Genomic DNA, 20,741 nt, shown 5'->3' on the forward strand with positions numbered 1-20,741 from the left:
CTGCTTATTTTGTTTGACTTTAGCAACATTTCAATTTTGATCAGTGAAATGAGAAGAAATAGAACATTTACATTTGGTACACCCAGGCATATTACTTCAGAGGTTTTGTGAAGCTGTTGTGAATAGAACAGATTATTGCAGATTTCAGCAAACTTTATGCTAGTGAAGGAAAAGAGCAGGCTAAATGTGTGTGTTTTGACTACAGCTCCCAATCTGTTGCAGTTAAAGGTAGGGTGCTGACTAACAGTCTCCCCTTAAGTCTCTTTGTGAACCAAAATACAACACAAATGCTAAAATCCAACAGTAAGAGACAACAAGTTTGGGTTTTTTTTAATGCAGTTATGAGAAAATCAGGAGACGGTTAGACATAATAGCTTTCAAGGGTAAGTAATTTAATTTGACAGGCAGTTTGATTCTCTGTTTCTTTAATGAGCAAAATTCATAATTTTTTCATGACAGTAGGAAATTTGTAGTTTTGACATAACTCACAATATCATAAAACTACAAAACAGAGATGCTAGTGTTAGGAAGAAAGATGTAAATCCTGCTTTTGCACTAACTGTACCAGATGAAGTCAGTGCACCTCACATTTGTCTTATAAAATCTTTTAATGTTAATGTATTATCATGATTTCCAGTATGTGGCACTAATACCCAAGGCAGAGTTGTTTGAGGAGGTGGAATTAATTACTCTTAGGAAAATCAGTTCAGAAAATTCGGCATTAAAATACCGGAGGATCTTCATTTAGCTTGTGGTTGTACTTTGGTTATTATTGTAATAACGTTCATGGTATTCTTATGCCAATTGACGCTTTGGGCCAGATCTTGCTCTGCACAAGAGCTACTGATGATTGATCTGCATGCCAGAAACAAAGGCAGTACTGTGCCTCTTTCCTTTTCTCCAATATTTCTTCAATATAGAAGAATTCTTGGTGATACCAGCAGAAAACGCGTGGCGGAGTAAAGAGGCACGTGGCAGTGTGTGGTGGGGAGAGAGGATGTGCCTGTGCTTGACTAATCTTTGCCGCTAACGGTCCCCAGTACAGTGGCCGCTGGGGACTGTTAGCAGCAAGCCAAGTAGTATTCACTAAAGATCATTCTGATATTTGGCAGCCTCAGGATTAGAAGAGCACCAGGATATGAAACCAAACCTGTGTAATCCTCAAGAAGCTAGAAGGATTTGGGAAGGGATATTTAGGCTGTAAACTGTCTAGGTCTGACTTCTCACTGCCTTGCACTTTTGTAGGCATTTACATCAGTGGAAAGAGTGTGTAGAACGTCATCACTGTGGTTTAATTACGTTTTAGAGTGCCTGCATTTGCTTTACAACAGTGTGAGTATCTGCAGTAGAGAAGGCAATAGAGAAATAGACTCGAAGCATCTTTCAGCAGAGTCTGGTCTTGCTTACCAGGTGTACGTCTTATTTCAGGTGTACGTCTTATTTCAGGTGTACGTCTTATTTCACAGAATTCCTTCAGGTTATCCTATGTTTGCCTAAGAGTAGGTAAAACCTAGAATTTTGCCACTGCTGACTATAACATACCTAAATATTCTTGTTTAAAAACATTTTTGCATAGTTTTCTCAGAAGCAAGGATTAGAGAATAACAGTGAATGGAAACATTAAATGTATTTTATCTAAGTTCCCGTATTGGTACAAATGGCAATAGCATCTCGGCAGTGGTTGCATGTGTAGGTATGGTACACACTACTTGCTTTTCATGGTGATACCGCATACTGATTTACTGTATGTGACATTGTATATAATAACTTTGGAGTCAGACACTAACATAAATTGGCACGCAGGAATAAACAGAATGATCATCTTAGAAGTGGGGCATGAATAAAGACCCCAAATGATGATGCTTGCTAGTAATCAAAAGTTAATTTCATCAGTGGTAGTCAGGAGACTCTGGAGCTTCTTGATTATTGTCTGAGTTTTTTAACTTTGTTAATACGTAATTGTTTCAAGCATGTGCTTGAACCTTTCTGGTAATATAAAGCAATGTAGAAAATGGTGTAATTTCAAGCCAAAATTGAACAGAATTTTTTTTTTGTTTCTCAGTAAGCTGCTCATCCCTGTTGGGTTGCCAGTGGCCTGTTCTTTTTGAACAGTGTCATACAACTGCCAGTCCATGTCCCAGGCAGCAGAGTGATGGTGACAGCGGGTTATTCATAATGTCTGTCTTCATCCTTGTTTCTTGATTGCAAAACGCATGTTAAAGGTTTTATTTTTCTAATTTTCAGAGGAGGTCTTAGATGTTTATGTGAACTATAAAAGCATCTGTAGATGAAAAAGTCAAACAATTATTAATATTCATTCACTCAGTCACTTTATGTGATCTCTCAGCTTCTCACTTTGATTGCTAACGTGTTTGGGTGTTTTTCAACTTTAATACTTCCCTTTCTTACGGGGATGTTTTGAGAATAAATACACTATCACCCTCATTCTGCAGAGAGAGAACTAGAACACAAACTAAACGCTAAGTCTCACTAAGGGGCCTCAGCATTGCCACACCTGGCCTTTAGGTGCCTTGCTCAACGATAGGAATCCGGGTTCTGTATTATGTTTCCTCCAAAATGAAAGAGAGGCAGGTGCCTTAAAACTGGATTTGCAACAGGAAAATCACTCCACAGGATATTTGAGTTGAGTGGTAGAAAGTGCTGAAGAGAGGAAGTATGTCTGAAGTCTGTCTGTGATGTTAGCTAGGGAGTCATAGGGAGCTATGTCCCAGAATCCCCTTTTGGAGCTGGTGTCTAACTTGTCCTTTTGTAAAAGGCCCGTGACTCACTGTCATTTTAGAACATGATTGAAGGAAGAGGTGATGGTGCTTGCCATTAATAAACAGTCAACTTTCCGTCAGTGGTAGAGAGCCTGACTAGTTTTCAGAGAAAAAAATGGCCTTGCATGCTGAGGTTGCAGCTGGCTCTGGCTGGAATAATAGGGGCTAGGATGCCCTGGAGAATGGGAAAAAAACCCACATAATAGCAATGCTGCTACGTTATTCTGAGCCTGAACTGGTTCCTGTGAAACCAGCTGGGAGGACTCTGGACCGCTTGCCTTGTTTAGCTCAAACGCAGTACAAACTCACAGAGGCAGCTTAGGTTTGAAGATGGTAGAGCAGTACTTGCCTGGAACTGATCCTGAGGTAATAGGTGTGCTGGGCTAAGCCAGCTCTGGCCAGAACCTCTGAAGTGTGCCTGTATCGCCTTCTCAAATGAGTCCCTTGTGTTCAGACATCTCAGTTTGGCTCAGGTCTGGCAGCACTTACTGTTTCAGGCTTAGCGCTTGTTCTGCAGTCTCTTTGGATTCTTGCAGGGCTTATTAGCTTGGCAGCTGGGCCAAACCTGAGCTGGCTCACTGTATCTCACAACAAGTACTGCACAAACAAAGCCACCTACAGTTGTGGAGCCAGCTTATGTTGATAAACAGTAGCTCTTTGTATCAACTGAGCCTTACCGTTATATAGGGCATTTTGATCCCCTGCTAGAAGGGAGACTTGAGTATAATAGCTGAGCAGGTAGCATGGAGCACAGGTCTCTTGTTTCTTGGGCAGATGCTCTGTCTTCAGCCTCACAAGGTTCAAATTCCTATTCCCAGCTTCCCGGGGGAGGGGGAAACGCTGTGTTTTCTCACTAGCGGTTTTGAACTATGAAATCATGGAGCTAAGAATTATGGCTCTGTGTAGCCAGAGGTAAGGAAGCCAGAAGGAGAGTCTGCTGGTTAACTGACTCTGCAAGAGAAGAGCCCTGAGACCCTATTTCTGCTTATGCGTTTTTTTACGGGGTGAAATAATACGATCCTTTAAGTAGGGCTGTGGTGCGAATCGATGATTTTACAGAGTCATGTTACTTTTTAACGTTATCTTTTTGGAACCAAATTAAGCTTGAACTCTTGGCCTGTTCTACCACAGAAAGCTGTTTTTACTTGACATCTGGAAACGTGTCTTTTGAAGGGGAAGTTTTGGTGTAACCAAGTATGTATGTTTGTTGGTATTTGTTCTACCACCAGGAGAGGGCATAGGCAAAGCAGGGGGCAAAAGACTTTGGAAATCAGCATCAATGTAGCAGGGTTAGAACACAGACTAGAGTAGCGTTATTTTTGTTGGGCTTCAAAAAACAAGATACTGATGTCATTTTCTAGATTTACTTATTACTGTATCACAAGAGAGATGATTATAAACTTAAGTATTAAATGGAATGTCATTGAGGAAAGAGGAACGTATTTGCTGGATAGGCACGTAGACACAAAAGATTATCACATTTTTCCTGAATTCATTCAGGTCATTACTATGACAAGTATATACTTTGTTGTACCAGTCATCCAAAATGAGTACATAGAGCTATGCAATTGCGCTGCAGCAAGAAGTCTGATACAGAAGAGGATATGCTTTTTTCAGAAGACACCAATTTATACCGGGAAGTTTAGGGTTGCAATGCGCTATCTGAATCTTTATTCACAGAAAATCAGTATTCTAGGGCAGTCTTGCTCCTACTGTTCAAACGTATGAGCTGCTCAATTACAGCATTGACACACATCTGTATTAATATGCTCCATTTTAAAAAGTCTTTGGTAAGTTAGATAAGATCTTTGCATTATATGATGCTAGTCATTGAAATTGCTGGAACAAATAAGTTCATGGCATTTTTAATAACTCTCCTGAGAATCCTGATTTTATATCACGTGCGCATTCTTAGTCCTTTTTTTTTTTTTTTTTCCATTTAGACAGTTATCATGGAGTCTGATTCTCCTCTCTTGCCACTTTCAAACTGTTACGATGTCTTTTATTTCAGTGCAGCAGAATTGTAACCGAGAGGCCCAAGACGTCTTTCTTGCAAGTGAAACTGTGAGGAATCGGTGTTTCCAAATGTTGTCGGGAAAAGGTGTGGTGTAGTGCAGCACTTGACAAGAACTGCAGATGGTGAGCTTTCCTTGAGTCCTGACATGTCGTGTTATACGTGTGGATAATCTTCAGTATTTGTTCTTTTATATGAAAATTAGCTGGAGGGTGGTCAGGGATGTTATTTCTAGCAGGATATAAGCAGCATATTAAAGCACCGCCCCACATCAATCTTGGTATTTTGTTTTTTTTTTTTTTTGAATGAACTTCTAAACTATCGAATAATTTTAAGGGGAAAAAGAGTTTTATCATCACTCATGGTACTTGTTTTCTATGAACAGTTAAGGAAACTGGAGATAGAATTTCTAAGTGTGTCTAGGGATGCTCATGGTGGGGGAGAACTAATGTAGGCAAGTCTCAGGTGTTTTTAAATCAGTGTTTTTAGGAAAACGAGTTTATGTTACCTTTGTATATTAGTGAGGTCTCTACTCCACTGACCGTTTTTGAACCTGCCATCATTTGCAACCAAATATGACAAAGAGCTAGAGTTCTCAAAGGTGCTCGGTGGTTAGAAGTTTCATGAAAACAGTGTATCGGGAGGGGAGAGACAGTGCTTCCACAGAGGATAAAATTGCAGCATAAGCTGTATTATATTAGCTGGCAACAGATAATCCGTGCAGAACACAGACTTTATGACTTATCTCAGTTCTAGTAACAGCTATGATCAGAGATTGTGCTTTCTGAGACCCATGGAAGTATCCGAACACGAAACACACAACGGTAGGAACCAGGCTTTGTAAGTTGTATTGCTCAGTAGCTGCTCATTTTCAATAGGTCCTTTAGATCTGCCTTAAACAAAGTTGTAAACACAGTTTCTTACAGTCTATGCTACTGCTTTATGCCCATTGGTGCATGTTACAGGGGTAACCAATCCTCGACACTGAAGATGTATGTTACTTACTAGAAGTTCAAGCGCTGTACAAATGCCAAGGCTATATCACGTGGCCGGAAGTGCGGTTGGGTTGACAGGGTGGCTAATGGTTAGCCTGAAGTACCAGCTCTGAAGTTAGGAGAGTCAGCAGAGATTGCAGATGCCAGCATCACTGGTGGCCTTATGATCTTGCCGTATTTTGTGGTGGAATGATTGGACTTGCAGACAGCCACTTGTCTTCTCTTGCCTGAACTACTCCAGAGTTTTCCTTCCCCAGGGTTGCCTATCTTACGTAGCTGTTAGCTACAGGAAGATTTTGGCCCATAGCTTATGGGGTCAGCAGGGCCTGATCTGAGTGGCAGAAGTGGTAGACTACAAATGGTGGAACTGGAGAAAAGGATGCAGTGGGAGTAATGAATTGCCTGGTTGGGATGCTTCAGTGTTAAAGGACAGACTGTGTCTGTGAATTTCATTAAAGCCAAGTACTAATGGATGCTAAAAGTGATGTGTGAGTACTCAGATGTTTGCATTTGCCCAGTATTATTACTTTATATTCTTTAGTTCTGTCTCTCTGTGTTTCACTGTGATAATATTCCCAGTTGAAGCCAAATCATGGGAAACCAAGAGAATGTTGAAAGCCAATGGTTTCTGCTACTGAGGAATGTTACTTTTCACCACAGACATCCTTGATATCAGCTAGTCCAGCTGCAATATGGCTAATGGGGAAGTGCAGGGACACTAATAACGGGCTTGGAATAATCGGGCAAGGCACACATCTGTCCTCTAAAAAGACAGAGAAGAAGAAAAGATTTTATTTTGCTTACTCAACAGTGTATTGTTCAGAATCATATTCATAGCTCAGGAAATGAAAATCGTCAGTCATCTCTTTTTGATGTTTACATGACACAGCAATGTAAGGGCCTTTATAGAAATAGTAGTATGTTCTGATAGATTTTTGATTTTTCTGTAACCCTCTGGCAAATAGTGCATTGGGCCTGCTGAAACCCATGATATTACATAAGCTCATTTTCTCCAAATAAAAATTGGATCAGAGTAGGCAAACATAAGGGGAAGGAAAGAACTTCAGAGGCGTGGAGAAGACCATATATGATTGTCTTTTACAACAGTTAACCCTACAGACATGTTGAAGTGGCTTGATTTAGCAACATCATGCACTTCACAAGTACTTTAAGATCTGGTCCTGAAAAACGCTGAAGACTTGGACTCCCATTGGCCTGAGTGAATCATTTCCTGGGATGAGCCCTTTAGAATAAAATAAATAGAATTTTCTGATTGGGGAGGGAGGGAGGGAAAGTTCATCTGAGTTCTTCTGATTTTTTCTATCTCCAATCTTTTGTTAATGTGTTGGCCAATTTCCACAAATTTTATAAGTGGATGGAAAGGAATATTTAAGGATTGGCAACCTAATTTTCTGTCAGGTGCTATGTATGTTAGACTCAGCAGCTTGGCTGCCAAATAATACTGTGAAATGCATATAAGGTTCTGTCACGGTGCCTCCATTAGACACCACGTTCCGTGGCGGCAGGTCTTCCACAGTGTCTTTCCCTTCTTCCCATTCACTGACTGAATTTGTCCCCATTGTGCTGCCAAGCACAGTCACGTGAGTCAATCTCACATGCTGAGGAAAAAGCAGGCTGGGAGGGTTAGATATGATTAACAAAAATGAAATTTTTCAGACCCACTTTTTGCAAACACAGGAAGTTTATATATATAAATACTTCTTGGTCTTATACCTAATCCTATTTCATAGAAAATATGTCCCTGACAGAATGTATTCGTTAACAAAAAGGCAAGTTGGGGGACACTGAAGATGAGATTTTTTTCAGTCTACAGTAATGAATGGAAGGTTGTTGCAAAGTTTGCAGTTGGAACTAAATTTCTGCAAAGGTTAATTGTGGAAAAAGTGGGAGGTTTGGATTTGGACAGTCCAAAAAGGATCTATGGGAAGCACAGGGCATGCCTCAGCTGCCTGCATATTGGTGAACTTCTGTGGTGTATAACCACAAAATAGTGCTTTCTGTCCTCTTGTCAGGAAAGCTGTAATAGCAAAGGTAATGTGAGGAAACTGAGGTTTCACTTTGCTCAGACCGAGATATTTCTGTAAGTTACAGTTCAGCAGAACATTTGCTACTGTGATGTTGCCAGGGTTGTAAATAATTAAAAATGAGTTGGGTTCAGCAAATAAATAAAGTACATCTACTGGAGCATTATCGTCTTTTGTATGTCCTTTCTGTTCATTACTTGCTTTGTCATAAAATTCAGTCATTAGCAATGGCTCATTCAGCCTTCTGTGAAAATTGTCAGGGTACAAGCGTACTGCCTTCCTGATTGCAGGGGCATAGTGGATTTTGAAGATAATAAAAATGAAGCCATTTCTTATATAAAGCTTTTCAGTGATACCACTGAAAGCACTTTCTAAAGGAGTTAGTATCTTTACTCACATGGCACAGATGGGCAAACACTTTGTGAGAACTCATCCAAAAGCCAGTAGCAGATTCGAGAATTTAAGTGGGGTTGTCTCAAATCTTTGTTCACTACCCTAGTCATCAGGGCAAAAAGGGGCACTGCCTCTGATCTCGTCGTGCTTTCTGCCAGTTAAATGGTGATTCAGTATAGAACTAACGCTTACTCTGGTTAGGAACAAGTGGAAGAAGAATGAATGAAGATATTCATCTTCCCCGTTGACACCTTGCTTTCAGATTGTGGAGCTGAACAAGATTCAGTCAAATGGCCAGTCTACAACAGCAACAAAGGATGAGACTAATTTAACCTTAGCAACAGCAGTCTGCTTCTGAAGACAAGAGCAGAGGTGCAGCCATGTCATGCCTTTGGGCCCTCCCTCCCCCCCCCAAAAAAATGAAGAGAGTGAGCATTAACTGGATCCGTAAAGAAAACACACTCTTCCAGCACAATTGTTCTGATAAAGATTTGTTACTTTTATATCAACTTCGTGATTTGATGATGTAATACATGTACTTGTCTGTACATGTAGCAGGTCAGATTCTTCCTTCTCTTGCATTTAAAAGATCACATCTGGTAAAAATATGTACATTGTGCAACTCGATTTGCTTAATGTGCTGATTCTTGCTACCTTTGATAATTTGTTTTACTCTTGAAGGACCTGGATGTGAAGTTGTAATATTTTATCACTGGTGATGGTAAAGTTTCTTTCTGTTATTCCTGTGCAAACGAGCTGGGCTTGTAAAGACTATCTGTCCCCTTCTTCAAGGACACCTAACACCTGAAGGCATCTAAATTTCAAGGAGTGCTAGATTTCACTCCGGAAAGTTCTAACTGATTGAATTTGAGCAGCAAAGTACAGAAATATCCTAGTTGCAGCTGCTGGGCACTTAGCCTTCTACTTCATTTCAGGTTTGAAGCGGGGCAGAGTTCAAACAATATCCAACATGTTTTCATTAGGAGTTCAGCACAAAACTGTGTTGTCATGGTAGAGCCATTCCCATCCAATTCCTGCATAATAGCTAAGTGGTTTGAGCAGCTGCCTGAGTTCAGCTACCTCCTCAGCTGTTCTTATTCCATCTCTGAGAAGGTGTACCCTCACCTTTAGGTTATAAAATGATCTGAGTGCTAATGCTTTCCGGTGCACTCTTTGGAAGTTAGGTTATGTGCATTTAGTAGCACAGAAATCTTGAAGTCCAAAGAAGAGCAAGCAAAAGGATGCCTGATCGTGAACTGTAATGTGTAGGATATTCAGGCAGGTGGGGAAAAGGCTTATCTTGGGTTTTGTACCGAGAATTCCTTCAGAGTTTTATTTAACGGTGCAAAGAAGACTAGGTGCAGATGCTAAAGAATCTCAAAGCAAATTCCTGTTTTTAGCCTGCTTGTGATTTCTTTTCCATCTAGTTCTGGAAAAACTAGCCACACCTGAATTTACCTCTCTCTGTGATGTGCAATACGGTCAAATTTACTGTGATCATTCCGTGCCAAAATAACAAAATGCTTTGTCATTTGTTTTCTAATGTTTGGCTGCAGTCAGAAGCCTATCTTCTTTATGCAGAGTACAGTAATCGGTAACCCTAAATACAACTGCTGATAACGTTAAATAAAACTGCTTATGTTTTTATTTGTAATGACAGACATGTCACCTCTTGTTCGGTTTGCTACAGATACTTTGTTAGGCAAAAATTAAGGTGTGAGAGCTAATGTGAATAAATGTAACAATAAGTAACTTCACATAACAATAAAGTGAAACAGAATCCTGCAAAATGCAGCCACTCTTGTGTGAACTCCAGCGTGAGCTATTTTAATGGGAATTTTTAATAGAATTGAAAAAGGAGAGAATAAAAACCAGTATCTGAATCACTGAAATCAACAGAAACCAATTTGCTTCAATTAAACACTTGAGGATCCTCCTAATGCTTTAATTAAGAAAAAATTCCAAAGTTTCTTATTCACCTCTACAGGCATCTCTGCAAAATGGAAGGTCCCTTGTGCTCTTCTGAAGCCATTTGATGCATATATGAGCATGGATTCTCAGAACTATCTATAATGCATATAGTGCTTTCTGCTCTCAGTGGCTTTTTTCCCACTCTCTTTACGTCATTTGCCATTTGTGAGGGTTGCCAGGGTAATGACCAATCATCCCTGGAGAGATGCCTGCTAGTAAGGACAACATAGGCTTTCTCTTTTTTGGTATTCTGCAGTATATGTATTTGAGAGCTATTCTAGCATCAAGATTGCAGAACTTTCATTTAGTTAGTAAGGAGTGAAAGTTTACAGAGTATGAAATAGCAGCTAACAACGATTGAGGTAAGTGAGGATTTTTCTTGTCTTCTGTTTTATTAGCGTTCTGTCTGGATTTATTCAAAACACTGAGCATCATTATAATTTTTTTTTTTTGTTATACATGTACCTGATCTTGAAATTAATAATAGCAGAGAGGTTGTGCCTACTTTGAATGATGAAGCCTTAGTAATGCTGCGTATACAGCAGGTCAGGATTTTGTTCTCTTTGTAATTATGAATCCCACAGCCTTTCCTGCCACTGCATTCACCAAATACATCCATTCATCCTAAAAATATTTTCAGAAGAATTAATTACAAACAAAAAACCACAGTGTGTTGTAATGCAGACTACAGAACACTAACTGTGGTTGCCTCTAAGGCAACTGGGAATTTCTGAATACTCTTCCTTATACTGTATTTATACAACAGGCCACATCAAGTGGAAAACTGAAAATCTGAAATTGAGCCCTATTCTATAAGATGTTGAGGATGTTCGACTTCCGTTGCCTTTAAATTTTGTCTATTCAAAAGACGCTTGCAAGGTCATAGTCTAACTCTTTGCTCACCTGTGGGCAATAAGAAAATAGAGCCTCTAGGCTGCAGTTTTTTTCTGGACCTGATGCTGCCCTTGAGAGATGAGGGTATTAAGTGCCCCCCAGAGTGGACCCAAACTTTGTGCTTTTGCATATGAGGTCACCTAAATAATACTTATCAAAAGAAGAAGAAGAAAAGGTCTGTTCAGAAGTTCCCAATGACCTCGGAAGCTTCTGTGAAGTATTTGTGTGTGATCTGGGTTATGATACATATGACTGACATGGTTGTTTTGTTTTTTTAATGAACTACTTTGGAATTATTTTGGGTCAGGTATGTGTTTGTTGGTAGAGGGGCCTGTGTTTGTGTGCCTGCTGCCTAGGAGGAAGGAGCAATTGAAAGAGGTTGTTGTATTGTTTTTCTGTAGAATATCCAAGGCATCAATGTTGAAAATAGTAATTATCATATCAAAATTGCCACTTAATGCTTAATGTTTTCTGCACCCACACAACACTTCCGTGTGCTTCACATCCTGGCAATCTTACATGTCGTGATGAGCACGATGTATGTATTAGTGAGAAGTAAGCACATATATCTATTTCACTCTTACTTTGTGCTTATCGCAAATATATACAGAGCAAATGTTTGACTCATGTTTTTCCCCAGTGGAAGTACAGGGCATCTCATTTAGCATGTTACGTTCCGGTTGCTAAATCTTTAGATGCTGCTGTGTGTTCAGATGTTTATGATAGCTTTGCATTATCAAAACAGTGGGAGCATAGCAGTGAATGTGGTTGTGTCTCTATGAGAAAGGAAAAAAATTGTGAGTGACCAATTTAGTTTGAAGTAAAAATGATCTTTTCATCAGGCTAAAAAGAAAACGTTTGTTCAGAAAGTAGACCTGCTTCCTCTGTTTAAGAATTGTTTGCTGGTGTTTGACATCTGTGTTCTCGATATCGCATTTAAGCAGTTTGAGTTAGGTATTATAGCTAAGTGGTTAGTTTAGAGGGGAAAAATCAGTAAGTTCAAAGAAAACTTAGCACTATCTGTATTCCGATTTTAGCTGCATTCCATGACTCAATGATTTTTTTAGTAATTTGGAGAACAAAACCAAAAAGGATCATTTTGTATTATTCTAGGTGTTACCTTATGACAGAAAAATAACCTGATGACAGCTAAATAAGGCATTTTAATTAGTAAAGTAGTTTTTCAAATGAAGGATGCAAACAAAGGTAAACCTTCTTGGAGAAGATGGTGGGTAGGAAACCCCAGGAGAAATGCATCCTGTCTTTGTCTTTCGGTTCACCTTTTTCCTGTTTATCTGCTTCTCCTTCTCTCTGCCTTGAAAGTGCTCTTTGGCTGAATTATGTAGAGAGTAGCATTTACTTTGAGAAGGGGACAGAGAGATAGAAGGTAGAGAGAAGAGAAGGGGTTAAAGGCTGCAGTGTGAGTTGTTCACAGTGTAGTGTCTTTCAACAACTGGAGCAAGGTATTCGTGGCTCTGAGGAGTTGAGTGATGTAGGGAATAGGCAGTTCTCCAGGGACAAGTCTGAGAAAGCAGGAGGCAAATGATCTGGCAGTAATGAAGGAAAGCCATAAAGGGTAGGTGGAAGGAAGTGGTTTTAGGGGTGCTCTGACCGGGAGCGCAGTGAACTAGCCAAGTAGTAAAGAGCTCCAGGGAGCAGACTAGGGAGAGAGACTTCCTGGAGCATCTTGATAAAACTGGTCTGCGGGGTTTGGGGTGGGAAGTAAGGGAGGACAGCTGGATAGAGACAGACACTAACGCTTGAGGTAGAATGAAATCCAATGCGAGAATACTTTTTCTATGGAAACAGTACAATTACTTGAGTAGCCACTTCTGTTTAGTGGCTTCTGCCTACCACGCAGTATAAGCACTATTGAGCAATATTAGACCCTTTAAATGCAATATCAATTGCTGGAAACTTTGGAGTGTTGAATTCCAGTCTTTTTTTCCTTATCTTCTACTCTCGAATACTGAGAAAAAGGTGAAGAAGAATAAATGGCACACGTTGTTCCGCAGTCGAAAGGTCAGGTTTCAGACCAGGATGGAAGAGGGTAGTGGAGGCTAAGAGAATGAGGAGACACGTATGAATGGGAAGGCAAGTTAGGATGGCAAAAGAGAAGCAGTGCTTATCCAGAAAGTTTGCGAGATGCTGAATAAGTACAAGAATATCTGAAAACATCCAGTAACGCAAACTTCTGATCCCATGAAAAACATAAGTGCCCCCCCCCTTTTTTTTTTTGTCTAAATGAACAGTAGCTCTCTTAAAGGAGTATAGTGAGGCTTAAGTAGTGATTGCAATGATTAATGAAACCCTCTAAAGAAAAGTTTACTAATTTATTTTTATCTAACCAAAGCCAAGCAGTTCTGGATTTTGTTGTTGCTGTTGTTTGGAATCTAAGCTGTAATTGCATTATCTGGGCTTGAACGTCTACTGATATGAATAAGTATGGCTCTGTTACTTCCGGGTGCCGTAACTCCAAAATCTCTGGTGTGAAATCATGAAATATGTGTATTCAGAGCATTAGGGAAATAATTTAATTCCATGAACTTAATTAAAGAGGCACCAGAAACGTGCCAGAGGCACAGGAATAGTTAGAATAAAAATATCTGATTTTAAATTGCCACTTATTGGCGTTTTTGAAAAAGGGTGGTGAAAATGTGCTTTATCATACAAAGCTGCAGTCCGGGAACATGTTCTCACACAGGTACAATGAAGACATGCAGAAGGAAAGTTACTATTTTTTAAATCAGAAATATGCATAGTTAGGAAGTTTTGAAATTTAGTACATATTACAGTACTTTTCAACATGTCTCTTAAAGTGCATGTTAAGGGTCACTTTGAACAAGTAACTATAGAAGAAGTCTTGTGGTTTAAAACAGGAGTAGTTGTCAGAAGATGGACATTTTAAAGCATTTTACTGAAAGCTTCCAATTTGTAGCCTTAGTCCTGTTTTCAAATGATTTAACCTGAGTTTCACTGAAAATAAGTTCAGTTACTCCTGAACTACTATGTATTTACGATGTGATGTTGGAGAAGTCCGTTAAACACTGAAGGGCTTGCTTCTCCCCATCTGTAGACTGGGAATAAGTAGTATTTGCCTCATGAGAGTACGGATTTATCTATTACTCTCTGTGTACTGTTTCTCTGTGAACTCATGGTGTTCAGGGCCTGCTTCCTTAAATATGCAAAGTATTACAACACACAGCCCTCAGAGATCCCCGTTCATCTTGTTTTTTTATTGTAGTTAACAAGGTCAAGTTGAAATAATCTGTGTCGTCATGAGAGCTTGTATGAAGAACTTTCCTGGAGAGCAACATCTGTTCTCTGGTGATAGTAGTGATTCAAAGGGGCTCTGTGAAGAGAATACAGTCTATCTGAGGGAATGAGCAGGGTGACTCAGTAGTTCACATTTGGAAAGAGAAACATTCCCCAGCCTAACAAACGTGGTACTGGAGATTCATCATGTACGTTATTACAGGCTCTTGTGAAGTTCTCCGGTGCAGCACGATGCGAGTAGTTTCTGGCAGCCGTGATCCCGTCTTGCCCAGAAGCAGAAGCAATCTCAAACCAGCTGCAGACCGACTCCCGCTCCCCCGCTGACTCCTCAAAGACAGCACGGGCGGCTGTCTTTCACACGCTTAGTAATAAAGCTGAGTAAGGGGTGTAACAGCTGACTTAGACTGTGACAATTGCTATAGTCCCAGAGACCTTATATATCCCGTTGCTGTACCTTATGTAAACTGTATCGTAACCTGATAGGACTCTGCCACACATGCCCCTATTTCTTCATTAGTGTTTAACAGCTGAGACTGTAGCTTGGGTTAACATGTTTGGAGAAATTATATTACCCTGATAATTGCTATGATTATAGTCCATGGTCAGGCTCATGAAATTTCACAAGGATTTAATTTTATTTCCTGGTTTATCTAAAATTTGAATCAAATTCAGTTCCACTGTAATATAACTGACCTTACTTTGTCAGGCCTACAAATCAACGTAGCCTTAGAGCTTCACCTGAATAGTTGAATGGGCATCCTACTTTAACGTGATGAGAACGCTTTACGTCATGCTGTTCTACCTGGAGAGTGATTGTTGATTGACTGTGGTTCAATTTAACTGAAACTAAACAACTGAATTAAATATGGAGTGTTCCAGTCCTGCCTACTTTCACAGAACCTTATATCTTGCAAACATTGCCTCATACAAATAAGCCCACTCATAAGTGCCATATCGTAACATTATCATCTGAAATGCTGTAGGCCTGAAATACGTGCCGCTTAATTGATTGCAATCCCTATTGACTTCAATGGGTGTTATATTCAATTAGGGACTGCAGACTCTGGATCACTGCCTTTGGCTTACACCACTGCAAATATTATTGATGGTTAGAAAGCTTTCAGGGATCTTTCAGGCGTTTAGTCCACAAATTGACTGCAATGTGAAAGTCTTGCTTGGGGGTAAGAGGAGTACTTATATCCATCTCATCTTTCATTTACTTATTCCTGAGTCTTGCTGTGCTATTCCTTTGGGAGTGCTCATATAAAACATGCAATTTAATGGGGCAGGGGGAGGGTGTGGAAAAGGAGGGTTGTCTCAGTAGAGCAAGATTTCAAGTTTCATTTTTGTTACAAGTATGGCTTTCTTCTTTTCTTGCCTAAAACGTAGAAGTGAGTCTGATTACTTTTAATTCTCACAGAAAGATGAAATTAAGGCACAGTAAATTTAGAATGAATATTGAGAAAAATTAACAGTTTCCCAGGGGCAACCATGGATACACTGCTTGAAACTTCAGAACTGCATGCAGTGGAGCACTAGAACATTTAACAAAAAAGAGCTACCCTGCTTTGGCAAGAAGAGGAGCTGGCTATCCTAACAGAATTTTTACCTTTCTCATCTGCCTGCAACACAATGCTACTGCAAACACTGGCTTTAAAGCCAATGCCTGAGTTACCCCACATGAGCAGCACAAGCAGGTCTAGAGTAGCTTTTGCACATAATTCTGACCGCGCAGCCTCTGATCACAGAAGGAATAGGAATAGGACAGGAATCCTTATGCTGGCTCTATGCTAGCTCCAGGGAGAAACAGGATGCAGTTTCCACTCTCTTCCGTTCAGTGCTTTGGGGAAAAGCAGTGAGTAAACATCGTTGGGTATAGTACGTGACATTGCTGATTCTAGATAAACAAGAAGTATTAAATGCAATGAAATATCTAGAAATTATGCCTATTTATATTTTGGACATAGGTATGAAAGTGAATGAGAACAAAAGAGGTTGGTAGGGATGGGCATAAGCACTTTTAGGAGATTTATGGCAGAAAACTGATTGCATTTTGGGTAATAAATTCTTACCGTAGATCTTCCCAGAAACATCTGCAGGGAGAGCTAGGAAAAACCATACGTATACACACGCATATTTTAGGTCTAAGTAGTAAAATTTAAGAAATATACCGAGGTATGGGAAAATTGATACCTGTAGTGGCTAGAGCAGTGACTGTGTTTCTTCAATTCTGTCTTCTTTGGTGAAGTGAAATTGAGCTAAAAGAAAATACTCTGCTCATACAAGGCAATTTTTTGCTGCAGAGAGCACAATAAATGTTATCTGTCAGAGAAAGAAACAGGCCATTTAAATTCAAGCAGCGTAGCATCTTCAGGCGGAAAGGCTATTTTTAACTTCACATGTAGCTTAATTTAGAAACTGAGCAGTTGAAGTCCTTCCCCCCCCCCCCTCCTCTAACTGTAGATTTTTTTATAATGATTGTAGATACCCTTGTGAGAAGATACTGAATAGAATAAAAAATACATTATCCTGAGCTTCAAGGTCATAAAAATACACTGCTAAACAAAGCAGCTTTATGGCAATATCATCGTACATGTGTACACACAGAGATTAGATTAGAATGAGACGCTATTTTGTATGTGTAAGGGCCACTTTGGCAATTTGTCAGGAGCTTGCATATTATTTTCATATACATTTATGCAAGATCTTTCCCAGACCACTATTATTTTAGTTAGAAAGTGCTGTAATTGCATATAGCCCTGTACAACACATGATAAAGAGAGAATAAATTTCAGTGGTTTCTAAGGGAGAAATACTTATGAGAAAACTGCCACTGATTCCCTGCATTGATTGTTCTGAACCAGCTTCTAGATATTTGTCTTTGTTAGTAAGTTAATCACAAGAACTGAGACCCTCATCTCATTACAGAAGATATTCAGAAGTAAGAATTGCAGATTTCACTCTATTAGCTGATTACAGGCTTTTTAATGTATTCTGATTCAGAGTGTGGAAAAAATCCGTTTACAAATGGAAGTACTTCCAAGATGGCTTGTTGCAAACAGTCGTCTTGCATAATTGCATGCTCTGTGTCACTCAACAGTCATCTATTGAATTTCAATAGTGTTTCAGCATAAAACTTGGTTCTAGCTGCATTTTATAGTTTACCTGTTCAAGCTCAGCCAAAAATGATTCTGAAAGCTATTCTAGTTGCGTAACAATAACAAAAAGCAAAGAGAGACATGTGCCATTGCGACAGAAATAATTGGGTTACTAATAAGCAGAATGTGACATGGAAACTCAGCTCTATTTCGGAGCATAGTGACACCTTCACCGTTAACTCTTAAGTGCTTTCTGGCACGCACAACTTTTTTAGCCTCTGAAATTTTGATAAAATGGTTTTTCGCATACAGAAAGGGTAACTTTTTCTGCAGCTACGTAAAATCCTGCGTTTATAAGTGAAAGCCTCTGCTGCCATTTATTCTTTAGCTTCTGACAGCTAAAATTAGAGGCTTTCATTCCATTGTTTTTATACACAGAGAAGCATGATGTAATGTAGTAAGAACATCATACAACAACTTAGAAATTAAGAGTTATAATCCTGTATGTTTAATGGAGGTTAAAAAGAAATATCTTATAGAGCTAAATTCCTGGAATGCCAGCTTTGGGTGAGGATACTTTCATCTTCTTCTGAAGCATTTGTTTTTGAGGAGTGCTCCTTTCCCTGGCCGCTTTCTACAATGTGGGAGTTAGCATAGAAGCTGTTAGAGCAGTTGGGCTCTACTAAGGGGTTTCCCTAATTCTCCACTGGACAGATAAACCGGAGTTAAGGCTGAATGTAGTCTCTGGGAGCTATTTTAGCAGTGCTAGCAGACTAGTAAATTCAGACTGTGAAGTGCAGTATGGATTTGGAAATTTTAATTCAGAGTCCTTTCTAAAAAAAGAATTTGCCTTGTTATAAAGCAGCACCAATAATTTGTTGAAATGTTTGAATTTTGTAGAGAGAATGTGTCTTTCTCATCAAAGGCTTGATCGGAAGCTTATAGTAAAAGAAACATTCAGCACTCGTTATCCTTTCTTGTTTTAGGTGTGTTGGTATGCTGTCAGGAGGCAGGATTCAGTTTGCCTATTAAAAAGAGGTTTAAAAAAAGATTAAAAACCATGCAAAAGGAGCAGTAGGGTTGTCAAGAGAAAGCTGAAATCTTATGGAATCGAGGGTAATGTTTTTGTTCTTAAAGCAACACAGGATATACTTTAAATAATTTGCTGAATGGCTGTATGAAATCTAATTAGCCTTAAATGATAAATGTCTATTTGTATCTGCTTTGTTTCCATTCAGTGTGTAGTAAATGGGAAAACAATTGTTTAGAGAGCAAATAGGAATTCTATCTTCAGTCGTTCTCACTCTTAATAGCAGAATGCAGCTGTGGAGAATGGTGGTGACGCACACATGAGGCTTAGGTAAAGCTAGACTTTGAGATAGGAGTCTGAAGCAAAGCTAGGGGTTCTAAAATAACAGCATTAAGGTACTCTGAATTATTTTTTAGGAGATTTCTGCCATTTTAGGCCAAACTCCTCTAATGAGATTATAATTATAGTCACGTGTGAGACTGAACTAGAAAAGTGACTTCTTTTTTGTTTTGGATCCAACCTAATGATGATAATTAGTTCCTATTTAGTTCTTATTTTTCATCCATAGATCTCAAAGTGTTTTATAATGAAGGTCAATATCATGGCCTTATTCTACAGAAATGGAAGCACAGAAAAGTGAAGCAAAATCCTAAAATCAGCCAGCAGATTGGTGACAGAGCCAGGAATAGACCCAAATCTTGTAACCCAGGTCTACTTCTCATGCTCTCCCCGCCTACTGAACCAAAGCAGTACTTATATTTTCATCTGCGGACCTGAAACAAACTTCATCGTATCTTGGACTTGAATTGCTGATAGTGTTTCAGATGGTGGTGATATTAAAATCCAGACATGAAATGCAAAACAAATATATATATATTATATATATATATATATATATATGTATATATGTGTGTGTGTGTGTGTGTATTTATATATCTGGGCTCAAATTTTCCGACCTTGTGATTTCCGACAAAACTGTTACCTAAATGTCCAGACAGATTTTTGTCCCAGAAGCATGAGCAATCCGAGCAAGCATTCAGGTACTACCCGGCTAAGAATGACAGAAATTCCTATGAATTAGCATGCTTGGATAGTCTGTCCCCAGGGTTTCAGTAGCAGCCTGCTAGGACCTGCTTAGTACCCATGTAAATTCTTCACTTTGTTGTCACAGGGACTGAGATTTGCATGCTCTCAAATGCGTAGTGTTCTGCTGTATACTGTGTGTCTTCCCACTTTTATAAATCCTTAGCATGGTAGACTCCACATCTCTCCCCTGTATACTGCCTGCTGGGAATGTTTTCTGTGGCTATTTACATCTCTCTGACCTCCCGGAGAGATGCTGACATTTGCTCCGTAACAAAGAAAGTCTGCTTTCCCTCTGTTTATGCCTTTTCTCCTCTGGGTTGCTACCAGCTGCTATGCCTGGGTCACTGGTGAATCGTGTCTTTAAGAGACTGGGTAGTGGTCCATACTATAATGCGCAGACTGAATCTGATCCTAATACATCCAGTAAGGTCTCTGAGAGAGAGGCACCCAAGCTGCTGGAGCCTCCTGACTTGTTTCTCTGTGTCTGATCCCAAAACAGTGATTACAGTCATGGCCTCCACTCTTTGCTGCCTATCTATACAGCGTGTGCTACTATTTTCCTTGGCAGGGAATCGCATGCTTAAAATATCAGATCTTCCATAAGAATTTTATTAGAATTTTTCTGCCTAAGGATTTCAGAAAGTTTAAGCCCTAAGCCTTCTATGTCCATGTCACTTGTTGTTACAGAACTTTGTAGCTCAGCAAAGAAAATGCATCAATACTTTCCATGCCCTCAAGTCAGAGGAGGACACACAGTCAACTGGGGTTTTTATAAAACTGTCTTCTCAGAAATGGGAAATCGATTTTATCAAAGTGTGACAAATTACAAGAAGTAAATGAACTGATGTTCAGGTGAAATACGGGAGACTGTAACAGTCATACTGTGTATCTGATTAATTATTAAAATACAATATGCAATGCCTGTACAGGGATTTTCACACATCCATATGTAAGCAGTGCATAAACATATGGAGGCATCATTATCCTGTGTTATAGGTGATAGGGATATCTTTCACCTTGGAGAAGACGGTCATAGATGAGGTACTAAGAGTAGTCAGATTTAGGAGCGCATGCTCACTAGAGGATATCAGAGATTGAGATGCTGTTTAGACGTGCAAACAACCAGAAGATCATAGCAGGAAAGAGTGTGGTTGAACCA

At 39.5% G+C, this 20,741-nt stretch overlaps 1 protein-coding gene across 6 annotated transcripts in view; it reads left to right on the forward strand.

Moving 5' to 3' along the window:
* The window catches only part of GNB4 (G protein subunit beta 4), a 79,958-nt gene that overhangs the window by 1,142 nt on the left and 58,075 nt on the right, over nt 1–20,741 (forward strand). For 5 of the 6 annotated variants that reach the window (XM_068955043.1, XM_068955047.1, XM_068955045.1 and 2 more), the window contains exon 2: nt 4,792–4,919. The gene's annotated coding sequence lies outside the window, so the exon portion shown is untranslated. Of the gene's footprint in view, nt 1–4,791; nt 4,920–10,452; nt 10,561–20,741 lie in introns of those variants that run through there. The other variant, XM_009683889.2, reaches the window with a different exon arrangement.

The sequence above is a fragment of the Struthio camelus genome, chromosome 9 (genome assembly GCF_040807025.1).
Source record: "Struthio camelus isolate bStrCam1 chromosome 9, bStrCam1.hap1, whole genome shotgun sequence".
Lineage (NCBI taxonomy): Eukaryota > Metazoa > Chordata > Aves > Struthioniformes > Struthionidae > Struthio > Struthio camelus.